Source organism: Drosophila serrata, unplaced genomic scaffold, assembly GCF_035046125.1.
Source record: "Drosophila serrata isolate PLE 108 unplaced genomic scaffold, ASM3504612v1 contig_276, whole genome shotgun sequence".
NCBI lineage: Eukaryota > Metazoa > Arthropoda > Insecta > Diptera > Drosophilidae > Drosophila > Drosophila serrata.
In genome coordinates, this window is record NW_028257174.1 from 6,462,501 (window position 1) to 6,487,234 (window position 24,734).

Below are 24,734 nucleotides of genomic sequence, written 5' to 3' on the forward strand. Positions count from 1 at the left end.
ATATTAAGCCAGATATTTTATAATCTGCATTTTTAATTAGCTCGTTTAGCTAAATATGCATAGGTTTTTTAATAATTGCTATGTTATATGTTTTTTTAATCTAGCTGTAAAGAGAATTCAAGATCAAAATCTGTTCTCTGAAATAATAAATAACAATTCGATAGGGTATTTCCATAGTCACTCAGGTCTACTCAATGAAGCCGCAAGCCGGTTTTGAACAATAACGGCGCCAGCGGCGAAACAGCTGCCAGACGAGAGCTGGAGTAGGTGATGCTACAGCGCGTTTGCGCAACAGAGATGCAGAGAGAGACGCTCCACACGCACACGCCACAACACACATACACATGCAGCCTCGCACGCCCATGCAGACTAAGCTGCTCTCTTGCTCTGGCTTGCGGCTTTTGGCTGTGACTCAGTGGCTGTTGCCTCATACATACATACATATTGCATGTATTTATGTATATGATAAGCCGAGCTCTCCTCTCGCGGATTCTTGAGCCGGAGTCGCGGCATAAACAATACACAATATAGCAGTTATTCGCTATTGCTATTGCTATTGCTATTGTAATGCTGAATGCATTGCTAGCAATTGATATTTTTAGCCAGAATTCGGCTGATTTTCACAGTAAGTCACCGGGTGTTTGTGCCGGTCTTGCCGTTTCACTCGCACTCGTCTGTGCAAAAAAGTGAAAGAGGGAAAGCCGATGCGTGTGAGTGTTTGTTTGTGTTGCTTGGTTCAATACCGCTCATACATGTCTATAAAAATAAGTAACAGTATGTAGACTTATTTATTTGCGCTTTTCGTTGACTAATCATTGTTTAAATAATTGCCTATTTCGAGCCAAAATGACGCATAAAAGGAAACGGCAACATACGACGATAAGCACGCAAGGCGAGTGAGCAAGAGACAGGGATAGAGAGCAGCAGCAGCAGCATAAAAAGAAAACAACAGACGCATACACAGACACAATGTGAAGTCAATGTTTGGGCAACTGGTCAAAGGAGTGGCTCCAACGGCGGTGACGTCGCGCCCAGCCACAGCCACAGCCCCTGCCCCGCCCTGTCTCTACTTTACTTTTTTGCCTTGCCGCATTTGGTCTTGCTGTCTCTTCTTTGGAAGAAATTGAAATCAAAGAGAAGAGACTGCAAAATTGCAAATATTCCGAAAAAAACAAACGATTGCATGGAAGCCTTCCAGGCAAAAAATGAAATTTGAATTTAAAAAGTATAAATAATAAACATATAAAAGAAATGTGAGTCTAAGCTTTGTAGGAAAAATTTCCACAAGCCAAAGTTCTGGGTGTCGAAAATATTCGCCGACGTCATCGCAAAATTCCACATTCCTCAATCAATTCTTGCCTCTTCTTCTTGTTCTCTTTTCTGGCTATTCTTCGTAGAATCGTTGAGTTAATATAGATAAGTGAGAAAGAGACACAATCTTATCTTCGTAGCTGTTGTTGTAACGGTGAAATGCTATGTGGAATACGGGCCGAGAATGGAGCAATTGCACCTGTTGGAAGGAAATTGGCATCGAATTGCTCCGAATATGGCTACTTAGCATTAGTCGGGGCCATCAACTAGTTCTCCTCTAACCATTTCTTCTCGACTGCATTTATTATGTGTTTCTATATGGTATTTTACGTTAATCTGGCTGGCTCAGAGCCAGCTTTAATGGCCAGGCCAGAAGACGTGTCTTCATCTTGTGGCACACATAAAGACGGTAACGTTGGACTGAAAAAAAAATGATAACAGATGGAGAACGAAGAAGATTCTTCTGGCTAAAACACTATAAGAAAAGACGTAGAAAGTCGGCTTAATACTGATTCTCCTTGAACTCTAATTTTTGGCCAAAATCTCATTCTCTTTTCAGCTTTGTTGGCTTTCCTCAAGTTCACGCTGATCAACTGTTTTTTGTTTGCATTTTTTTTATGTACTTTATTTTGGCAAGGCAATGAAAAAAAAGATGGAAGAAATTTCCCGGGGGGAGAAGTGGGGGGGCCAATAGCTTTGGTGTTAACCTTGCAATGCTGAGGTTATGTCGAGGCAGGTGAGAGATCGATCGGTGTGAAGGAGAAGAGGGGCTAACCGAAACTAGAAATACTTAAATGGCCAAAAACAGCAGCGCGTTAAGTTGATGTTGACTTTGAAACCGCTATTAAACAACAACAAAAAAAGCAACTTTTAGCCATGATCAACGACCTTTCTCCAAAAGTACGTAACTCGTCACGTTTTCTACCCTCACAGACACACGCACACGGGCAACTCTCCACAACGAGAAACAAATCCAACTTGTTAAGCGACTTGGGCCAAAGCCATTGTCAAGGTCATTGAATGTGAAAATTTTCGTACATTTTTCGCAATTAATTTGTTTTCTTCCATTTCCATTATTTTTCACGCTGCGTGCGTACATATATGTATGTATGTAAGTGTGTGCGTGCGTTCCCCATTAACATGCACGCACTGCCAGGGTTACCCCCACCACCCCCCTTTTCTCCCCACCTTCCATATTTTATTTTTATTTATTTACTTTTTTTACCAGCTGGCATTGCATTTAACCACTTTTGGTCAACGCGACGTTGCAAACACATTTTCACTCCGGCGCGCTTTTGGCCATTTCGGCTTCGCATCGCACAATTGGCCATGGCAGCAAGAGAGAGAGATAGACAGATATAATCATTAATTGCCGTCTTAATTAGTTTGCGTGCCAAGAGGCAGCGAAAAAGTGAGTTTTCTGCTTGGATTTTTGGATTTTGAATTGAATTGAAGATCGTGCGTTGGCGTTTTGGGGTAGACACCACAGGCACCCGAAAGCCCAAAAACCCCAACTCAAAGCCAAGTCCATAGCCAAAGCCAAGGCCAAGACCATGGACTTTTGGTTAAAATAAATATGAAGAAATCTCAGTCAAGAACCTAGAGTGAAAGCTAATGAAAAAGTTTTTATAAGTCAAAAGAAATATAAAAACATTTGGGATAGCTAAAGTTGAGAATAAACAGGGTTTATGAACTTGACTGATTATCAACTTTTTCAAATTTATAAAAAAATTAAATTAAACAGGATGAAAATCAGAAGAAAATGTTGACAAAGGGTAATGTTGCCTTGAACATGTTGCGCAACAGCCAAATAAAGCCAAATGTTGCTGTAAACATGTTTTGCAGCAGCCATTGATGTTGCAAGCACAAATGTAGATGTTGCAGAAGTTGAACTCAACAGTCGAGTCAATTTAGCCAATTCCCTGAAGTTAATCAAGAAGATGTGGACTTCATAGGGTCGATGATGATTATCCTAAGAGTTTTGGGTATAACAAGTCTGCTAAGTACAAACATACATAGGTACATACAGGTTTAATTGTGCTCGCTTTCGCCATCCATGATATAAATGCCCGCAACGAATATTTATGTTAATGCATTAATGTTAAATCGCCGAATTCCTGCACAACATGGCTAATTGCTTCGTTAATTGCCCGAAGCATTGCATTGCCAACATTGTTGCACCTGTCGTGCGCGTGGGAGTTGCAGAAGAAGCTTCGGGAAAGTGAAAGAAATAATAATTTACTGCATTTCATTTTGATTTTTAATTTATTATTATTTCGATTTCGGCATGATTTTTGCAAAAAATTTCACTCGGTTGCTTTGGGTGATCGAGCAACAGTTCCCTTTAACAACAAATAAAGTTTAATAAATTTAAAAATGCAAGTGATCCAGGTTAAATTGGTTGAACTTTTTCAATACAGTCAGAACTTTTGTTACTAGAGTTAAAATTAAATTATCTAAGTCTCTTTAATAATAATATTTAATGTTTAAACTCAAGATCAATTATTGTCTTAAATTTATAGCTGGGAAAATATAGGTGTATTAAGTTATCCTATAACTTTCTAGACTTGAAGAAAATGAAATGAAAATTCGATTTATTCACGTTCCACAGTTATATATTTATGTATATGAGCATATATTTATAGTCCTCTGCCTTGGGGCAATTGCTCAATAAACTAGTTGAACTGTGCAGGGCAAAAAAACAACAACAAAAATAATAATAATACAAATAATGAAAAAAAGTTTTCATTGAGTCATTCAGTTTGGTCAGACAGACGGAGAAACGCCATTGGGTGTGATTGCAGGATGGAGAGCAGGGAGGCGGGCGCAGCTTCCCAGACTGAAAGGTGCAAAGCAATTGTGCTTGTTGTAAGTACAGATGTGTTCGCAATAATAGCATTAACCTTTGATTTAGTAATACAAAAATTTAAGATTTTTCCTAATTTCAAAATTTCATCTTTATTGAAAAGATGTTGAAAGTTGCTAAGATGTCTCAAGAGTTCTTTATTATTGTTTGTTTTTGTTGCTTGGTATATAGAGTTTTACTTTAGATTCTTATGGGTTTTAGCTAATTTATTGAAGATTCTTTTATCAACTATTTTATTATTAGTGGTATAAGGACATAAACACCTTTCGTCATCAAACATTTTCTTGCTCATACTCTCATCTTGGGCACAACTGTACCCAACATTTAGCCGAGTGAGTGAGACGGACAAGAGCAGACACTCTTGCTCTCCCTCTCGCACCACCTCTGGCTGTCTCTGCCTGTCTCCGCTCGTCGCTTTAGTTTCTTCGGTTGCTTTCTTGACTTGTTTATTGCGGCGTCAGCTTTTGGCGAGACTTTATTTTTTGCTGTATCCATCCATCCATCCATCCAGTTGCAGCTGTGTTCGTGCTGTTGCTGTTGTTGCTATCGCATCTGATTAGCGCCAAGTTAAGCTGGCTGGCAATGAAAGAAATGTGGGCAAAAAAAATAAAAAGAAGCAAAAACCGCACGCCTCACGTGGGTGAGAGATCTGCTGACGCGGAGGCAGTAGCTAGCAAAGTCTTCAAAGCAAGAAAGATTCATCTGTAGAAAATATATCTTGAGAGAAACTGGTTAAAACAAAAGAAAGGATTCAAAATTAGAATTTTGCATTAAATCTTTGAACCCTAAAGATACATATTATTATACCCTTGCAGGGTATTTTAATTTAAGTCAAAAGCTTAAAACTATGTGAAGGAGTCATTTCCGACCCTATAAATCATATATATTCTTGATCAGCATGAATAGCCGAGTCGATCTAGCCATCTCAGGGGGGAACATTTTTTTTAAAATTTTTTTCAATATTTTTTAAGGGGTTACATCGTTAAAATGTTCAAAAATTGGCAAAAAAATTTTATTTTTTTAGATTTTGAATTGAGTATGCAGATTTATTAAGCTAATAAAAACTAACATAGGAACGCTTTCCGAATCAATATTAATGCATTTTTGGCTAAGTTATGAGATTTTTAAATTTTGATTTGGGTAAAAAAAAATATCGATTCCAAGAATTCAAATTTTTAAGCTTAGTTAGTTTATTTACTTGCATCAAGTTGATTTTGTTTTACATTTATATATTCTAATATTAATATTAGCTAATAACAATTCTTCTGGATTCTGTAATCCTCTAAAAATAAATTTCTGTTTATTTCATGAACCATATTTTTTTGCAAAGAAGCAGCTCATAATGAAATGCGCATAAATTAAGCTCATTTTGTTACAATATAACTTTTGGCTTGTTCCAAAAAACAGGGCTAAAAAGCAGCCTCTGTTGGCTAAGTCTGAGAGGCTCAGTCGCAGTCGCTGTCAGCGTCTTGCATTTAAGGTTAAAGCAACATATTTGCATGGTGAAGTAACTGGGGCAGAAAGAGACAGTTTATAGTGGAATATATAAGCACTATACAATGATTGAATTTACAGTGGATATTGTCTAGTAGTATTTAGTATTAGTAGCATTATTTCGAATTTGTTCCATAAAGATATATTAAAGTTTTTACAGAATGAAGCTTTACTCTTAAGAATTATTAGTTTTATTTTCAGTATAACATTTAAATTCTGAACAATTTTACAGCCAGTTTGCCCTTTTAATTTCAAATAATTATTTTCTATTTTCTTCCTTAAAAAAATGTCGATTATTTATTTAATATGAAATGAAATGAAAATTTTGAAACAACAACATCTGAATTCTAAAACATTTTACAGACAGTGTGAACTGACATTTTAAATATGTCATTTAATTTAATTAATTTAATATTATATTCCATAAGACAACCCCCACTGTTTTTGTTTTAGCGAAATCGAAAACATCGCCGGTTGTCCACAATGTGGGTTGCAGAAACTAAAACCTAAAAGTGGTTTTTAATGAAAATTTCTATATATGTTATGTATTATATGCTGGTTTCGTGTGTACAATTCGGTGTCTGTGTGTGTTTGTGTGCAATGTATTTATGAATGTATGTAGGCCCACATAGAAGCACACCCACTTCCCACTTCCATTACCACTTCCATGCCCATTCCAAATCCCGTTCACAGTCCCATTCCCGTTCCCAATTCCATTCCACGACGAAGTAGTGCTAAGTTATTCTGTTGTCTTCTGCTTTTCGCAGGGTTGGCCCGTTGCGGTCTATTGCCATCAGCTGGGCGTTCTACTATTGTGTGTGTATGGTGTGCAGCGACAATTAAACACAAAAAAAAAACAAGCATTTGCTGCAGGAACCGACTTTCGGAACACTCTAACATATCCTTTATGGCCTTCCCAGGGGTACATTAGGGACTTTACCGGCTCCAAACTTGACATGATCCTTTGAAATTGTATGATACATGGATTTGCAACATTTCACATTATTATGTTTTATGGTCACAGAGTTATGACAGTGTGATCTAAGGCATCCGTCTTTAATAAAACTATAAATATGCGAAAACTCCACGTAAATATGTATTTTATGAAAAAGTTGAGAAGAAAGCAAATATAACCACCTTTTAAGATATATATATTTGCATATTTAAAATATATTCCCTCAAAAAGAGGTATAACATTTTGCACAATAAAAAATTCAAGTAAAGATGCCCCTGACTCTGCCTCTAATTACACAAATTGAAAAGCGCACACGTGAGCTTGGCTACTTTTTATGCTCCTAGTTTTTTTCTTTTTTTACACATGTGGGTGTGTACACTTTGCACACGTGTGGCCACGCCCTGATCCCCGCCAGAGATACTTGTCCGCCTTATTTTGGTATTCCGCCGGAATCCGGATTGAGCCGGGCGCAAAGCGGAAAGCATTGCGTGAGGCCCCAAATCCGGGCGGCACTCTACATAATGCCCTTCCTTGGGGGTACTTAGGGGTCTCCATCAGATCGTGCCAAGTAGATAGTTATAGCCAAAAACCCGGTCCTTTTCCTAGAGGGTGTGACATGCAAGAAATTCATTTGGCCAACATTTAAATACAGCTTAAGTACCCCAAGTTAACTGCGAAATAAAATTTTAATAGCTTTATATCTCGGAAATAAGGAAGTTTATCTGGAAGTTATAATCACTCATTCCATAAAGTACAATTTGCAGTAATATTATTATAAGTTTCAAGTACTTGAGGCATATTTGAGGTTTTAAATTGCAAATCTCAATGCAATCTGTTAATGAACTTGAGAGAACTTTTCTAAAACCGGTTGTGGTTGCATATAATAATAAATGATATATGTACAAACGTTTTGGATTGGTTAAAGATTATAATACATATTTGCATTTAACTGGAGATTACATTTACACAGTTACATGGGTAGAATAACAACTGAACAAGTTTGATAAAATTGAATAATGAGTATAAATAGCAATCTTACTAATTCGTTGAGTAATCCCTCTGCTATTGTGAGTAAATGAACGAAAAGAGTTGTTTATTAAACTGAACTTTTAATTTTTAACTTCTTTACTTCACTCATTTTTATTCACTTTGCTCCGTTTTGCTTTGTTTGTATATGAACAATAAGTAAATGAGTAACTTGACAATGAAAAAGTGAACAAGTGAACAATAAAATACGTACAAAAAAATTAGTACATGTTCACCTAAGTGAACCCGCTTAAGAATTCGATTTGATTATACTTTAAGGTACTAATTTACTAATAGTTTTGTTTTCTTCGTATAAGTTTTGTGATTGTAAAGTGAAAAAGCAAGCAATATAAATAATTTGATTTTTCTGAAAAGAATACTAGAAAAAGTGAAAATGTTCATCCAAGTAAGTACTATTTTCTATTTACTAGTGTTTGCAAAAATGTGTTGCTCTCAAATTAAAATAAATAGTTAATCTAGTAATCATTTAAAATTCTTTCTGAAAATATTTTGTCGAGCAATCGAGGTGAAATCAACGCAAAATAGAAATTCCGACTTTCAGTGCAGCAAAAAAAAAAGGAAAAAAAAAGAACCCAAGATGTCAGAGAGCGATAAACCTGGAAAGAACGATTCCCCAAATCCCATGGTCATGTTCATGGCAGAGTTCAAGCACAAGGATGTGCATCGACGCCTCAACTCCGTCAAGAAGCTCTCCGAAACGGCCCTGGCCTTGGGCACGGAGCGTACTCGTTCCGAGCTATTACCCTTCATCGCCATGAGGTTCCACGATTCGGAGGTGGTGATGATGTCTCTGGCCGAAGAACTGGGTCATTTTACCAGCCTTGTGGGTGGACCCACCTTTGCCATGCACTTGCTACCGCCACTGGAGTATCTGGCCACCGCCCAGGAGACGGTGGTGCGTGGCCAGGCCATTGAATCGCTGCGCAGTGTGGTCGCTGAGCACAGTGTCCAGGATCTGGAGTTTCATGTGGTGCCGATGCTTTTGCGTCTCGCCACGGGTGACTGGTCCACTTCGCGGAGCTTGGCCTGTAGCCTATTTGCGATCTGCTACAGTCGGACCACTAAGCCCTTGATAAGGGCAGAGCTGCGCACCGAATTCCGGAAGCTTTGCCAGGACCCGCTACCGATGGTGCGACGAGCGGCGGCCAGTCAGCTGGCTGAGTTCGCCAAGGTCGTGGAGGTGGAATACCTCAGGACGGATATAGTCCAAAACTTTGTGCTGCTGGCCCATGATAATCAAGACTCTGTTTGCCTTCTGATCGTGGAGGCTGCCGTCAGCATTGCCCGTCTATTGTCACAAAACGAACTCGAGGTCCTCATTTTTCCCACAGTAAGACAGTTCACTTGTGGTGTGTCGTGGCGTGTACGTTATACTATGGCTCAGCACATGGCGGACATGGAGAAGGCCATGGGACCGGCGATGACGAGAAAGCATCTGGTGCCCGCGTTTCAGTCCCTCCTCAAGGACTCGGAGGTTGAGGTACGCGCTGCGGCGACCAGCACCTTGCAGAGCTTCTGTGCCCAGCTGCACAAGGACGATCAGGAGCAGATCATACTGGAGTCATTTTTGCCCTATATACGTGATCTTGTGTTGGATGAGAATCCCCATATCAAGTCGACACTGGCCACAGTCATCATGTGCCTGAGTCCCATCCTGGGCGCTTATCATACCCGGGAGCAATTGCTGCCATTGATACTCACTCTGGTCAAGGACGAGTGTCCATCGGTGCGGATGAATATTCTCGCCAATTTGGATTGCACCACCGATGTCATTGGGATCCAACAGATGTCGGAGTCGATGCTGCCCGCCCTTATTGTGCTCGCCAGGGACACCACTTGGAGGGTGAGACTGAGCGTCATCAGGTACATGCCCGCTTTGGCCAGGGAGAGGGGTCAGGTGTTCTTTGACCAGAATCTGCGCGATATCTCCATGGGATGGCTTAATGATTGTGTGTATGCCATACGTGAGGCTGGTGTTTGGAATATGAAGAAGATAGTGGATATATTTGGAGCTCCCTGGGCTGTGCAATCCATCATTCCCAAGATCCTGACTATGGCCGGCAATGGGAGCTATTTCTATCGAATGACCTGCCTGTTCTGCGTGAAGGCTTTAGCTGAGGTTTGCGGTATGGATATTACCACGAATCTAATGCTACCAACTGTTCTTCAACTTGCTGATGATCCCGTGGCCAATGTTCGTTTTAATGTGGCCAAAACTCTGCAGAAGATTGCACCCATCTTGGATGCCTGTGTCATCGTTGACAAGGTGAAGCCCACTCTTGACAAACTGAAGGGGGACAAGGATTCGGATGTCAAGTATTTTGCTGCAGAGGCCATTCTCGCTATAGGAGGAGTGTAATCTTAAGCTTCTTGCAAGTTTTTTGTATTACTTTAGAACACTAAACACTTGACTGAAGAATGGAAAATTGGAGCGGATTCCACGATGAAGGTCCATTAAACTGAAGGATGCTAGAGGATGGGACTCGTCATTGTCCTTCAGAAGCCGGGAGCAACTATAAATACTATTGTACATACCACAAGCTATACATAGTTTAATATAACTATACATGTTGTAATTATATATGCTACAATTGTACCTACTCCAACTATACATACTGCAATTGTCACCTATATATGTATTACAACTATATTATTTACACAGCTAAACTTTCATATACTTATATCATATATTAATAAACAACACACATACACAAAATTAGTTTCATTTTCATCCAAAAGAAACAAAATTAAAAAAGTAAAAGGTTTCATAAACTTGGCTAATTATCAACTTTATGAAATTTATGAAAGAAATAAAATTAACAGCGCGAAAATCAAAAGAAAATGTTGACAAATGAAGTAGAATTAGCTCTAAACATGTTGCGCAACACAAAAATTAAAAGAAATTGTGGCTAGGAACATGTTGAGCAACACGCATTAATGCTGCAAACACAAATGTAAATGTTGCAGAAGTTCCACATACTCAGAGACTTAATTGTCTTATAACTCTCAAGTCTATTAACCGATTTAAACTCACAGAATCTCTACTAAAATATTCTACTTAAACCAAAAATGAAGTATTATGTCTAAGTTACATTGTTTTATGGTTTCTAAGGGCATAAGAAATTTTGAAAACAAACTTTATAAATGTTGTCAACAAATTTGCTTACTCTAGGTCTTGAAGACTCTGAGAACTATAGTTTTATACTTACCGATAAGCTGGCAGGGCTAAGATCTATTCGGCTATAGATGCTGATCAAGAATATATAATTTGTATTATACAAACTTGTGACTAAAAACTTAATACAAGGCTACAAAAATTAAAACAAAAATTTAATGGTAAACTCTTTAAGTTAGTCATCATAGAATGGCATAAAAAAACCAAGAATCATTAGTAAAATATGTTCTATTGATATGTGTTATCTAAAGATTGTACCTTGGTAGATTACCAACTCTGGTGGGGTTACTTTTCACACCAATAAGTCTAAAAAGGAAGTTACTTTTTTGGTCAAATATATAAAACAATGTGTAGTCATATCCCGCATGATTTAGTCTCCAGTTATTGGGATTTGCATTATCATATATACCCTGCAACTTGTTGCACCATTATCTTTAAGCCCTTATCCACTCTCTCTAAATGCGGGTTTTTGGTTCTGCTTGATTGGAAAACAATTCCATAGGCGCCCTTACTTGGTTATCAGAAACCCATAAATAGCATTATACTGACGGACACGTAGGCCCATTTACCCATTACTATTTCCCAACAGCCAATAAATTATAATGAAATAGTTGTGTGAGTAAAAATGTGTATGCGATTAACTAACTGGCTGATAAGAGCGATATGGAATATGTATATAACTTATTTGCCAAGTCAAGTAGTTGTGACTCAGTTCTAAAATCTCAATTGAGATCGTAATGATAGAAATATGAGTGAAAAGTTGATATTTAAAAAAAATACATTTCGGACAGTGAGTCACTGTTGGATCTTTATAAGATTAAAATTATTTCTTTAAGAGATTAATTAAAGATCAGCGTAAGGTTTTAAGTGATCAAATGAATTGTATCTTTAAATTTCCCAGATTAGCTAGAAATATTTCTAATAAATCGAATTATTGTTTTTATTGATTTAAAATTCTTAACAAGTCTAACAATAAAATATTAAAACTTTGTCATTTGCATTTAAAGCTGTGAGTCACTCATAAACGTGTTAGTGAAATTCCACTGTAATTCGAGTGATTCCGAGTTTTTTGAATGAATCATTGGTACACTTATTCGTTGGGGGGGTTACTTTGCATATAAAGACCGTATCCGAGGGATCAACAAAAACAATATGTGAGAGAAGAAAAAAATATAAATAAAAAAACCCTCTTCGATAGCGAGCCACTAAAGAAAACAACAATAGCTAAAGTTAAACGAGTTGAACGGTAAAGCCACAAAATACGAAGTGGGGGAAAAACAAATAACAACGAAAAAATACAAATACAAACAATAATATAAACCAAATCCCGCTGCGGACGAAAAAATTATAAATAATTGAGCTGGGAGAACCGTTTAGCATAAAAACCTACAAGCACAGGCATCGTAATGATGATGATAATAATAATAATAATGGCCATGATCATTGGAAACCGTTTGGCGATCGCTTCGAAAGTCAGAGGTCTTCCAAACAGAACACAACAAACAAACACCTGTAGAACAGCGAGAAGAATTAGGCAAAGAACAAGCACAATTCTACGGGGCAAGCTTCTTCGACGCTGCTTATTGTTATACCCTAACCTTTAATAGATATTATAGTTAGCATGAGAAGTTTGTAACACTTTACAGAGTATTACGATCCCATAGGAATAATCCTAGTTAAATAGTAATACACCGAATATTTAATGCCTTTTTGAAGTTAGGGACAGATTTTGAACTGAAAGGGTATAGGAACTTCGGTCTCCCGTACATAGCGTCGTTTATTGTTGACAGTTACGTTTGAAATCGGAATGAGAATGGAATGGAGAAGAAGATAACAGAAGCAAAGGCAGAAGCTGGAGCATAGATTAAAAAAAAAAAAGAAAACAACAACAATAACAAAACTTGTTTCCCAGCAACGGAAGAAGCAAGCTGCAATAAAAGTCAAGAACACTCAAGGGTAAAAAATAGTAAGAAATTATTTAAAACAAGCTGTTAAAGAAAAGATTGAAACCTTCTCGAAAAGTAAATTTAAACATTATCTATGTATAATTTTAATACTTACAAGTAAAATATATACTTAAAGTACAATTTTAATTAATAGATTTTAATATAGATTTTTATAGGAATTGATAGCTTTTAAGCTCTTTTTTTTTGTGTTTCCTTGCTAATTACTCCTTTCTTTGGTTTTATCAATTATCAATTTTGCCCCTAACCAACCACCCCCAACTGTCCCGGACAATATTCCAGATGATAAGTAGAAGTAGGAGAAACGGTTCATAGCCTGGAAATGGAGACACACATACGGACCGTAAAAAAAAGAATTCTTTTTCGTTTTTGTCTTCAGCTGCCGCTTGTTGTGCTTAATGAAAGTTAACGGAAGAATTTCAAATAGATCTCTGGAAATATCTCCAGAGCGCCTGCTATTTTCTGATGGCATTTGTTATTCGACTTTTTTTCTACTCTTGCAGGGTATTATAATTTCAGTAAGAAGTTCGCAACGCAGTAAAGGGGTCATTTCCGACCATATAATATATACATATATTCTTGATCAGCATCAACAGCCGAGTCGATCAAGCCATGTCCGTCCGTCTGACCATTTCTTCGAAAACTAGTTCCTCAGTTTTGAAAGTATCTCAATGAAGCTTTGCAGTTAGTCTTCTATATACAATCTTTTATTTTATTTTAGGTTTATGAAAATAGGAATACTATATAATACTATGTAATATGAGCAGTTAGTAATTATGATCTGTAAGTATCTATGGCCAGTAAGTATCTATAACCAGTAAGTATCTATGACCAATTAGTATCTATAACCAGTAAGTAACTCTGAACAGTAAGTATCTATGACCAGTAAGTAACTATGATCAGTAAGTATCTATGGCCAGTAAGTATCTATGACCAGTAAGTATCTATGACCAATTAGTATCTATGACCAGTAAGTATCTCTGTACAGTGAGTATCTATGACCAGTAAGTAACTCTGAACAATAAGTATCTACTACCAGTAAGTAACTATGATCAGTAAATATTTATGACCAGTAAGTATCTATGACCAGTAAGTATCTATAAGCAGTAAGTAACTATGATCAGTAAGTATCAATAACCAGTAAGTATCTATGACCAGTAAGTATCTATGACCAGTAAGTATCTATGACCAATAAGTATCTCTGAACAGTAAGTATCTATGACCAGTAAGTATCTCTGAACAGTAAGTATCTATGACCAGTAAGTAACTCTGAACAATAAGTATCTATCACCAGTAAGTAACTATGATCTGTAAATATTTATGACCAGTAAGTATCTATGAGCAGTAAGTCACTATAATCAGTTAATAATATTAACTTAATATCTATGACTAGTAAGTATGTATGTATGATCAGTAACTAACTTTGAACACTAATAAACAATGACTTGCAACTTTTGTAACACAACACATGTCTGAAACTTGGTCAGTAGAAGTCACTTCGTTCCGGGGATGTTAGAACCAGTTGGGAATCATAAGCACAGATGTCCGAGATGTGTTTTGGCACACAATTCAAGCTATTTGAATGAAACTATGGAGTTATTCTTTTATATAATTTTACTAGCATATAAGTCGAAGCATGGCGAATCGGTGGACTATATATATATATATACATATATATAGATGCCATAGGAACAATCGGAAAATTTTAAGAAAAAAATTATAACTTTCCCAGTGTTCATTTTTGTTTTTGACATAAATATATATAATTTATATTGTGTTAGTTCCTAGTGATTGAAGTTCCATCTGCAAGGGTATACAATTTTCGGCATGCCGAAGTTAGCTTCCTTTCTTGTTAAATATTATTTATATTTTTTTTTGTTTTTTTTTTGGAGGGGGCTTTTCACTTTCGCAATGTGTATCATAAAACGCGATACACGAGAGTCGAGCGTCTTTCGTGCGTACAAATGATATCGAAATAAATTCGCAAAATACGTAAAAAAAAGCAGCAAAGCAACGTGCACAGTATACAATGTCAACGTTTTTGGCATTTTCTTATTTTCTTTTTTTTTTGTAATTTAATTTCGTATAATTTATTTGTTTTATACACACATTTTTGAGTGTTTTTGGGTTCGCACAATTTTCAAGCTCTCCACAGCAAGCACACACACATACACACACGCACCCAAATTGAAGCCATTGACATTGAGCTTGTCTCCAAGTCTCCAAGACAGGGGCGGAGTTCAGGGAAATTTTAAGGGGTTTAAAAACTAGGCCAAACTTATGGGAAAAATAATAAATAAGAAAAATGGGAAACCTCTTTTCCAAACTCATTGCAGAAAGTTTACGAATCAAGTTCCAAATGTTATTCATTTTATAAATAACATCGTTTTCAATTAATTTCAAATAAATTTATCTGTTATTGGAAATTTTTTTTATTTTATGATTACAAATAAATATAAATTTAAAACTTTATATTCTTCAGGAAAAATATTTAAAAGCCATTAACAAAAAATATTCCTTATATTTATTTATTTTTTGTTAGTTTTTAGCCCTTAAATATTTCTGAATAATCCCCTTTTCAAATATTTTTTGAATCTCCGCCTGTATTGCTACCAGTTGACGTCGTCGCGTTGCCCGTTTTTGGTCGTTGGCATTTTGAATGAGAAGAGAATGCTTTTATCGGTTTTTATCCCAAAAATGTACATCCAACAAATGTCCAAAAAAATAAAACAGAAAAAAGTAGAAAACAAAAAACAAAACCAAAAGCAAAGTCAACAGAAGGCAACAAATTGTTTTGATCAATAGCTATTGCTTGTCTGTGTGTGCGTTTGTTGATTGTTTATGGACAAAATGTAACGAACTATTTTTGAAAAAAATTCAAACTAAAAAGCGGAAACTCAAAATGTTGCCCATATCCAATGGATTTAAATAGGCACAGAGCTGAATTGTACGATCGTAGGCGTGTTGCCATACTCAATCCCCGATACCCGATTCTATATGGCGTTGCATCCGCCGTTTTACTATCTCAGGAAATCAACCAAAAACAATATAATAGCAACTAAAACAACAACAAAATACTTGAAAACACATGTCCAAAAGTACATGTGAATGGAGTCCAAATTTGGTAACATTGATCACCTTAATAGTGTGTGTGTTCTTTTTTTTTTTTTGTAGACTATAAAAATATATAAAGCAATTGCTATGTGGAAATCCTTTTGATAAATACATATTATTAAAGTTTATATAGAAATTATAAAGACCTATCAAGTCTAGAGGAAAGAAAATATTTTTATATGACAATTTATTCGATAAATCAAAGCTTAAAAATCTCATAACTTGGCCAAAAATGGATTAATTTTAATTCGGAAAGCTTTCCTATGTTAATTTTTATTAGGTTAATAAATCTGCATACTCAATTTAAATTCTCAGAAAATTTAATTTTTGCCAATTTTTTTTTTTTAATTTTAACGATGTAACCCCTTAAAAAATTTTGAAAATTTTTAAAAATTTTAATTTTCTCCTCCGATGGCTAGATCGACTCGGCTGTTCATGCTGATCAATAATATATATGATTTATAGGGTCGGAAATGATTCCTTCACATCGTTATAAGCTCTAATTAAAATTAAAATACCCTTCAATTTATACAACATTATTTAAGAGCTTTCTCATAACTCCAACCGTATTTTTTAATGGCAAAAAATGGCACTTTAAAGTTTAAACAATTCTCCATTTCTCCAATACACAAGTACGCCAATCTGGCTTTATCTGATCCCATCTATTAGGTAACTCTTTTTTTTAATCCACTTGGCAAAACCGTTGTCCATTCAAATCTTCATTCAGACTTCCAAACATTTATCTCCGGAGATCTCCCTTGCATTTTAAATGGCAAAGCATTTGATACTTTATATTTTCCCCTTCCGTTGTTCACATAAGAAATAAAAAAACGGCAAAATGGACAAAAGATCAAGCTAACGGTGGCTTGAGCGAGACGGAAGAGAAAGAGACCGAACGAATATGACTTTCACTAGCTAATTAGAATTTTGAGTGAACGCTCGCTTGCCAAAAAAAATAGAAATGCATCAACAACAAATGGAGACAATGCCATCGTTTTTATTTTTAGTCCTCAATTATTAGGCAAATTTTTGCGAAAGTAATTTTGATTTTAAGAGATACCGTTTGATGCACCCAAAAGTAAGAAATAGATAGAAATAAGAGATGAGAAATGGTAAATGAGAGGGAAAATATGGGTTTGAATAATACTATTCCGATTCGAAAAATTGATAAACAATTCTCCCAAGCAGTTTTTCCCTAACATTACTATGTTTTAGACCCTGAAAGGGAATAAAATTTAACAATATTATTTATTATTTTGTTAAATTGGTGTTTAAAATTTATTTTATTGTAAAATAATGTTCATAACTGGAATTTCCTTCCCTGATTTGATTATTTATATCACCAATTGGGTAAATCATCTATGAGATCACAGAGAGTCAATTAATGAATGAATAATTTCGGAAATTCAGAGACGCGGGCGGCACACTCACAGTCTAGTCTTACACTCTTGTATATTGCATTTTAATGGGCTGTCTTTTTTTTTCTTTAATGAAATTAATTCGTTGAAACAAAGTGTGGAAAGATACAATGTATCTAATGGATTTTTCCCCCTACTTAAACAGCGCTTATCACGCTTTTCGGAGACTGTAAACAGACCGCAACAAATTGCATTTCCATTTCAGCATTTCAACAAAAAAAAAAAAGAAAGAAAAGAAAAGTGGAATGCAATTTGGTCTCGAATGCATTTATCTGTAAAATATATATACTATATATATATAAATAAAACAAAATCAAAGTCCATGACTCATCACGGTTTTTGCACTCCCCATTTTATTTCTCCTTTTTTGGATATTTTTTCCCAACATTTTTGTGAAAGTGACACGTGCGTCCCTTTTGGCAAAATTTTTGGCAAAAGCGAAAAAGAAAAGGAAAAAATTAAAAATAAAAGCAGGAACCGGGAATGATTCATTCGGATTTTTGAAGGATATGCAGGATATATGTATGTACGTATAGGGTGTAGGGTATAGGGTACATGATATTATATAGGGGTGGCTCAGTCCACTCCCCGTGTACCGTTACAATTACCACCCCAAATGGGAATGCGCAGGGCAGTTTCGGCAGACAGTGCTCAGGGCATGGGGTTGGGATTTCGATTTGGGATGGCAGAGAACACTGTAAAAAAAATTATATTAAATAATTAGATTAATATAAAGAATGTTCTATTGAAATTTATAAAAAGCAAAGCATTATTGTATATTCTTTGCAGGCAAACCCTTTATTAATATTTTTGTGTACCTTAAAAAAAAAAAATATTAAAGGATAGAACAAAAAAAGAAGCTAACTATGATTTTTATTGCTTATCGAAATATATATGACTTTCGACAATCATTGAAAACCTATAATTATATAGACTAAATTCGATTTTTGGATATGTTCATTTTTTGGGTAAATTAACTTTTTTCAAAATATCATATCTTAGTCAAAAATGAATTAATTTTGATTCGGAAAGCAATTCTGTGCTAGTTTTTTAACTGTTAAAAAATCTGCATACCGAGTTTTAAAATTTAAAAAATTCAATTTTTCGACAAATTTTTTGACAATTTTAACGATGTGACCCCTTATAAAATTTTCGAAAAATTTTAAAATTTTATTTTTCTTCCTGAGATTGCTAGATCGACTCGGCTGTTCATGCTGATCAATAATATATATGATTTATAGGGTCGGAAATGACTCCTTCACTACGTTTTAAGCTCCTGACTAAAACCATAATACTCTGCAATGGAAATATATGTATATAGAATTATAACAAATATTATATCAATTGCTTATATAACAATATTGCAATTTTACTTTAATGTAATATAGTAGAACAGTTTTTTCTCTCAGTGCATCTACTTATGGGATTGCCATTGCCAAAATGAGGGTCGCTGTCGCAGCAGCGGCTCAACCTTGAACCCCAAGCCACCCGTCGTCAACGTCGTCGTTGTCCCTGACCATTTTCTCAATGGTGTGGTGTTGGGTGGTGGGTGTTGCGCAGTGCAGTGGGATTTCCCAGTCCTGGGCCAACTTTTTTTTTTGTTCTTTTGGGAAACCGAATCTGGTTGCTTTCCATGGGGGGGTGAAAATCAGCTGTTTGTTGTTAATTGCCTGCGGTGGTGCATTCCATGTGCACCAATTTAAGCATTACCCATACTATCCCTCGACTTGGGGTGGTGGCTATATCCTCCACTGACTGACTAATCATTCAGACAATGCCCCCTCCCTCCGACTCCCTTCCGGACGGAAAAGTATGCCCAAAAATATAATGCCGATAAGAAGAAACACAGAGCCCGGAGTTAATGTGCTTTCCATATGCAACCAAGAGAGAGATATGGGCGTGCATTAAATAACACACAACTCAAGAGGTCTTCTCCTCCATATCCTCCCCGATAAAGTCGGCTATATACATATGTATATGTTCATATATATTTATCGCCCTACCCTTTTTCTCTTCCTCTTCTCGAAAAAAAACTCTTTAAAATTGCATTCAAAGGCGAGAAAGAGGAGGAGAGTAAATATGTATATAAGACGAGTAGATCTTTGACCCCAACCTCAAAAGGTGTCATAAACCCTCCAAAGTGTCAGCTTTAAAGATGTGTATCTGTTCATAAAAGAAATTGAAACAAAAAATGCAACAATCTCTTTTCAACACTTTGTATCTCTGAAATTGTTTATTTATGAAATTATATTTATTACAATATCAAGAATATTTTGTAGAGTTTATGACTAAAATTTAAAGTTTATTTTGAAGTATTTTTGAATTATTCATTATATTTATGGAACTTGTTATCTGACTTGTTTTTTCGCCCTATGTATTAATCTTGGTTTATTCACGGCCAAGGCATTATCTTAATTTTCTTGTTATTCTTATCTAGGCACCATCTAGGGTTGAAGTTAAGGGTTAAGACCCTGTACAGTTTCCCACGTTGCCCAAACGGCTAACGGGGGGTGTTAATTTATATGACAGTTTTCCAAAAAGGGCGTGGCTGTAAAGCAAAAGCAAAGGAAATGGAACCAACGTCCACAAAAAAAAAGTGTAAGAACCATAAAAACGGTCTGAGGACTGAATAATTCAAAGAATTAAACCAAAATCGTAAAAGTAAGAGTCTTGAGGAAGAAAATTAAAGTCAGGAAAGGCACAAAACTCAGATTAATTACGTTTGAGAGAGATACTATATATATTATTTATGTTTAATAAGAAGTATCTCTTAGATACTTTAATGGTATGCCAAAGATACAAATGTATTTTGAAGTTTGCAGTATGTGTAATGTCATATTTGAACTTTTTGAAATATTTTTACAGCTAATACATGTTACAACATGCCCCAATGGAATGGGGGGAAAATCCAAAGGGGTTGCACTTCAACTCCAATGAGTCATACCAAGGCGCCAAGAGTGGACGGTCATCTACACACACACATCCATCTTCCAGCGCTTATGAAAGATTGTCAGGTGCTTCTATGTATCAAGGTAAGCACTTTTCTGATTACACATATCGGTTTTGTTTTTTCTGATTTCACCTGAGAACTTATCAGCAAAATGTGGCACGCACAAAACCAACAAAATAACAACAATAATCATAGCACCGGCGTTGGCCATATCTCTCGATTTCAATTTTTAACTGTAAAAAAAATGTTCCCTTGAGACGACAAACGATGTATACTGCGTATTTCAGGTGTATTTTGATCTAGAACAACCTTGGGCGGGGAATCAGAGGTGTAGAATGCATAGACGACGACGTATTCGTGGAATGCATAAACAACATTTCTGTGAGTGTACGTAATTATCAAGGAAAATTCCTATATAGGATAAAGTATATACTCATAGAGTGTGGAAAGTTAAGACAAGAAGCTAGTAATTGTTTGGAGATAACTTTTTAACTCCATATTATTATTAAGAAGTATATTCATATCTTAAAGTATTTATATATACAAATGTATTTTATATATATTTCCGTTGCGGATATGGATATGGGGAATGGTAAAGTCATGTTTGGAGAAAACTCATCTCCATGGAAACACGAATTCTCCATTCCATTCTCCACTCGCACACACAGATACACTTGATCAGTCATTCGAACGGAAATGGAGGCCGATTACGAATGCCGATCACAGGCGCAGAACGCTGAAGAGGAGATACAATAGCGAACAGAAAGAAAAAGGGGGAAAAGTAACCAAATGGAGTTGAAAACGAAACGATGAATTATTTCATACTCGAAGGCGATCCAAAAGTCGTTATTATTCAAATCGCATCGCCACTGTAGGAGGAGACGTCCTCATAATCAATTCGATAAAAAGATACAGATACATATGCGAAATAAAGTCTCCAAAAGGGACTGTCCACAAGCCAAATTAAGGATGGAGAGTTGGGGTAGTGGAGAAGAAGGTAGTACAAGAGGGAATGGTAGGGAGATACAGTAATCATTGGAGTTAATGAGCGTTCAAGTTTATATAAATAAAATGTAAAGTTTAGAAATGAAATTTATCTAAACAAAACATTTATAAAGATAAAATATGTAACTAAATCTGGCTTAAGCCTTACTTAGGATCGTGTTAAAGAGAGAATGCAATTTCGCCAGGCTGCACTGTAATTGGGTGTGTGTCGCCGGTTTTGATTCTCCTTTTATTTTATTTTTGTTCTTATTTTTTTTTGGGCGGGGGCGTCGACTTAGCACACACACATACGAAATATTTCCGAGACGGGAGCGGGAAGTTCAAGTTCAAATTTATTTTTATTATTTCATTCTGGCCGCCCCCCTCTCACGTTCTCTTCCCTCCCCACAGTTTTCCGGCTGAGAGAGAGAGAGAGGATGAAGGCGGCTTTCGGTAGAGAGCGCAAGCCGTTGGTAAGCGCAGCTTATGCGCATGCGCCCACTCTCGCTCGCTCTCCATTTCCTACCACGGTGCAACGAACAAGCAGAAGAAGAAGAGGCTGAAAAAAAGACAGTAAGAGAGCAGCGGCATATACTGCAGTTGGCAAATGCAATGCCAAATATGGTTATACGCATCAGACATAGCACCAAAAAAGCCGTTCCCCACTCAAGCTCTCTCTCTCTCTCTCTTTGTGGGGCCGCTCTCTGCGGCTTATGCTGTTGTGTGTAAGCCTCTCTCTGTCCCCCCACCCAAAACCACTGTCTCATTTGCACGCATTGATTTATAATGCAAAGTGATCGATTGCAAGCATTCGATGGCTCATTGGAAAATACGGGAAGTGGAAATGGGAGGTTAAAGTGTGTGGCAAATATGAGTGTGCGTGTGTGTTGCCATGTGATTTATGTTTCGGCTGTTAAGGTAGTAATTCAATCAAATAATCATCAACTGATTTATCCCTATCTTTTTGCATTAGGATTTTATGTAATGAAGAATTTAATTATGTATTCTAAAAATGGTTAAGCCACCTTCTGCATTTTCTATGCCTGGTTTTCGGTGATCATTAAAGATGCTATATAGGAGATTATATATAGTATGTACATAGCCATTTATGTAGATTTCCAACTGCTGCATCAGCTGTGTATTTCGATGCGTACATAATGTGCATTACACGAATACATATGTATATGTACATATATGTATATGTACATATATGTATATGTACATTTGCTTCTGCGCTATAAGTTTTTCCCGCAGTTCTATGCTTTTTTTGGCCCGACGAATTTTCATGCCCTTTTTTAGACACAAAACATTGAGCCACAAATGGGTTTTCACTTTTTTCACTCGAAACGAGACCAAAACAACAAAATAAATAGAGCTAGTGAGGCGATCAATATAGAATGTACATACGGAATTTTAGATTTACATTTTTTTAATGAAATTTATGAAAACAAAAGCAAATTTAAATAGAAGAATTATATTACTACAGAAATAGTCAAAGGGGAAATGTATATACATTGAAGTATAATTCTTAGATCAAATTATTAAACAAAGTATCTTTCTTATTTATCTTAAGAAAGGTAATAAACATAGTTGTAAGAATATAATACAAAATTTTCGATAAAGATCTGTTATTACTATAAATCGATATAAGAAATCTTGACGCTGCAATATAGATATTCTCTATTTTAAGCCAAAAATACCCCAATGTCAGAGTTCAAAAGGTTAATTCAGACAGTTACACGCGTATAACGGCTTAATATCCTTATCAATAACATCAACTGCAGCTGTTTTCGTTTGCCAATTACTCTTGGCCCGGCTTGTTCGGTCTCTCTCCATTTCGTACCTTTCTTTCTCTTTCACTCGCTGACTCTCTCTTCTCTCGTTTAGTGCATCTGTTTTTTTTTGTTTGTTGTGGAAAAGTGAGGTGTGGTACAGGGCCGGATAGGTGTAGTGTATTAGATTAGCGGTGGTGGTTTTCGCATTTTCATTTAACGGGAATTCGCCGCATTAAGGGGAAAACTTACACCGAAAGTAGAGAGAGAGGAGAGAAAGAGCAGGAGGATGGCATAACGGTTATACGCATGCGCTGCTCTTCTCACCCGCAGCACGTGCAAATATTCACATGTGTTCCTTTCGCCGGCCGCTCTCACTCCTTCGTCCTCTTTCACCCCTCTCTCGTTTTCTTTGCTCTCAAAAAAGATATATATATACATATGTATATATATCTATAACGGTAACCCCGCTTGACCCGACCCGAGCCTCCCATTGCCACCCATCTTGAAGGTTAAAGCGCTTAAAGAAACGCTTCTAGCACAATCCTTAGACACACATACAGTATGCTCTCTCTATAATATTATTATTTCTAGAGTATTTGGAATATTCATATTTACTGGTTTCTCGAAGATTCCTAAAACACTTTTTAAGTGTTTTATAGTTTTTTTTTTTTTTAATTTCTTTTCTATAGTTTACCTTCTCCACAACAACAAGGTCTATACTTTTGATAATCTCTAATAATTTTCATTCGTAAGGTTAGCTCACTTATCGGGGCTAGTTTTCAAGGTTTCGTTTGTATTTCAAAAAATGGAGCTTCTTTTGCTCCTTCTTCCTCTTTTCATTTCCAATTTCATGTAATTCTCGTGTACAACTATCATTGTTTCATATCGACAATGGATCTTTCAAGGCCCCTGAGGTTCTATTTGGCAGTCAATCAGCGTTGACATTTATGTATGGCATGGCTCCTAAGTGATCGATAGGTGGAAATGTTTGACGATAAGAAAACTATCTATTCGGAACTATTTTGCCTAATATTTGGTGATACAATTTTCCTTACAGATTCTAAATGGAATATTTTGCTAATCGTGTCTTCCCTGATATTACCTAGTTTTACGATACTACGTGAGTGACATGGAGGCGTGCATACATTTTTATTTATCTTATCCACCTGCGTCAAAAGCTGCGATAATTCCCATTGTTAAATGACGTAGGCCCACCTGACGCACAATAGTGATTTTTAGTACTTTAAAAATGAACAAAATTTAACAGGTAAAAAATACGAAATAATTTGGAAGGAAGATATTCAATGTCTTAGTTTGTTGACTTACTGAAAAACAACCCAAGAAAATTATGGGTTAAAAATCATTACTTTTAAATTAAAGTTTTTTTAAAGTTTAAACCATTGAAATATTTGATTATAATAGAATCTCTGTTTCCTGATTTGCCTGTAATGTACAAGTAATAGGACACAAGAAAGTTAATTTAAAGCTGAATTTTTTGTTAAAAAGCTACATCACATTATGATTTTATGAAGTAAGAACTCTAGATATTATGGCAACCCACCAATATAATCACAAAAAAATAACCATTCAACGATCAAATGATAGTGGGCTATATAAGACGAATAGTTGTTGGAGAGAATGGAACCATTGGGCACAGAAAAAATACAGAACACACCGGTTG

General features: G+C 36.1%; 1 protein-coding gene, 1 long non-coding RNA gene and 1 pseudogene across 3 annotated transcripts in view; 2 read left to right on the forward strand and 1 right to left on the reverse strand.

The window, feature by feature from the left end:
- hiw (MYC binding protein highwire) overlaps positions 1 to 24,734 on the forward strand; it is an 87,032-nt gene that overhangs the window by 1,416 nt on the left and 60,882 nt on the right. Inside the window, exon 2 of the mRNA XM_086835803.1 lies at positions 20,210 to 20,376. The gene's annotated coding sequence lies outside the window, so the exon portion shown is untranslated. The remainder of the gene's footprint in view (positions 1 to 20,209; positions 20,377 to 24,734) is intronic.
- LOC147643266 (uncharacterized) lies at positions 6,806 to 7,821 on the reverse strand. The gene is made up of 2 exons (XR_015272363.1): positions 7,666 to 7,821; positions 6,806 to 7,297 (listed from the first exon to the last, which is right to left on the reverse strand). It is a non-coding gene; the product is annotated as an uncharacterized LOC147643266 (long non-coding RNA).
- LOC110181628 (serine/threonine-protein phosphatase PP2A 65 kDa regulatory subunit pseudogene) lies at positions 8,166 to 10,389 on the forward strand (annotated as a pseudogene). Its single transcript, XR_015272362.1, has one exon. The product of XR_015272362.1 is annotated as a serine/threonine-protein phosphatase PP2A 65 kDa regulatory subunit pseudogene (transcript).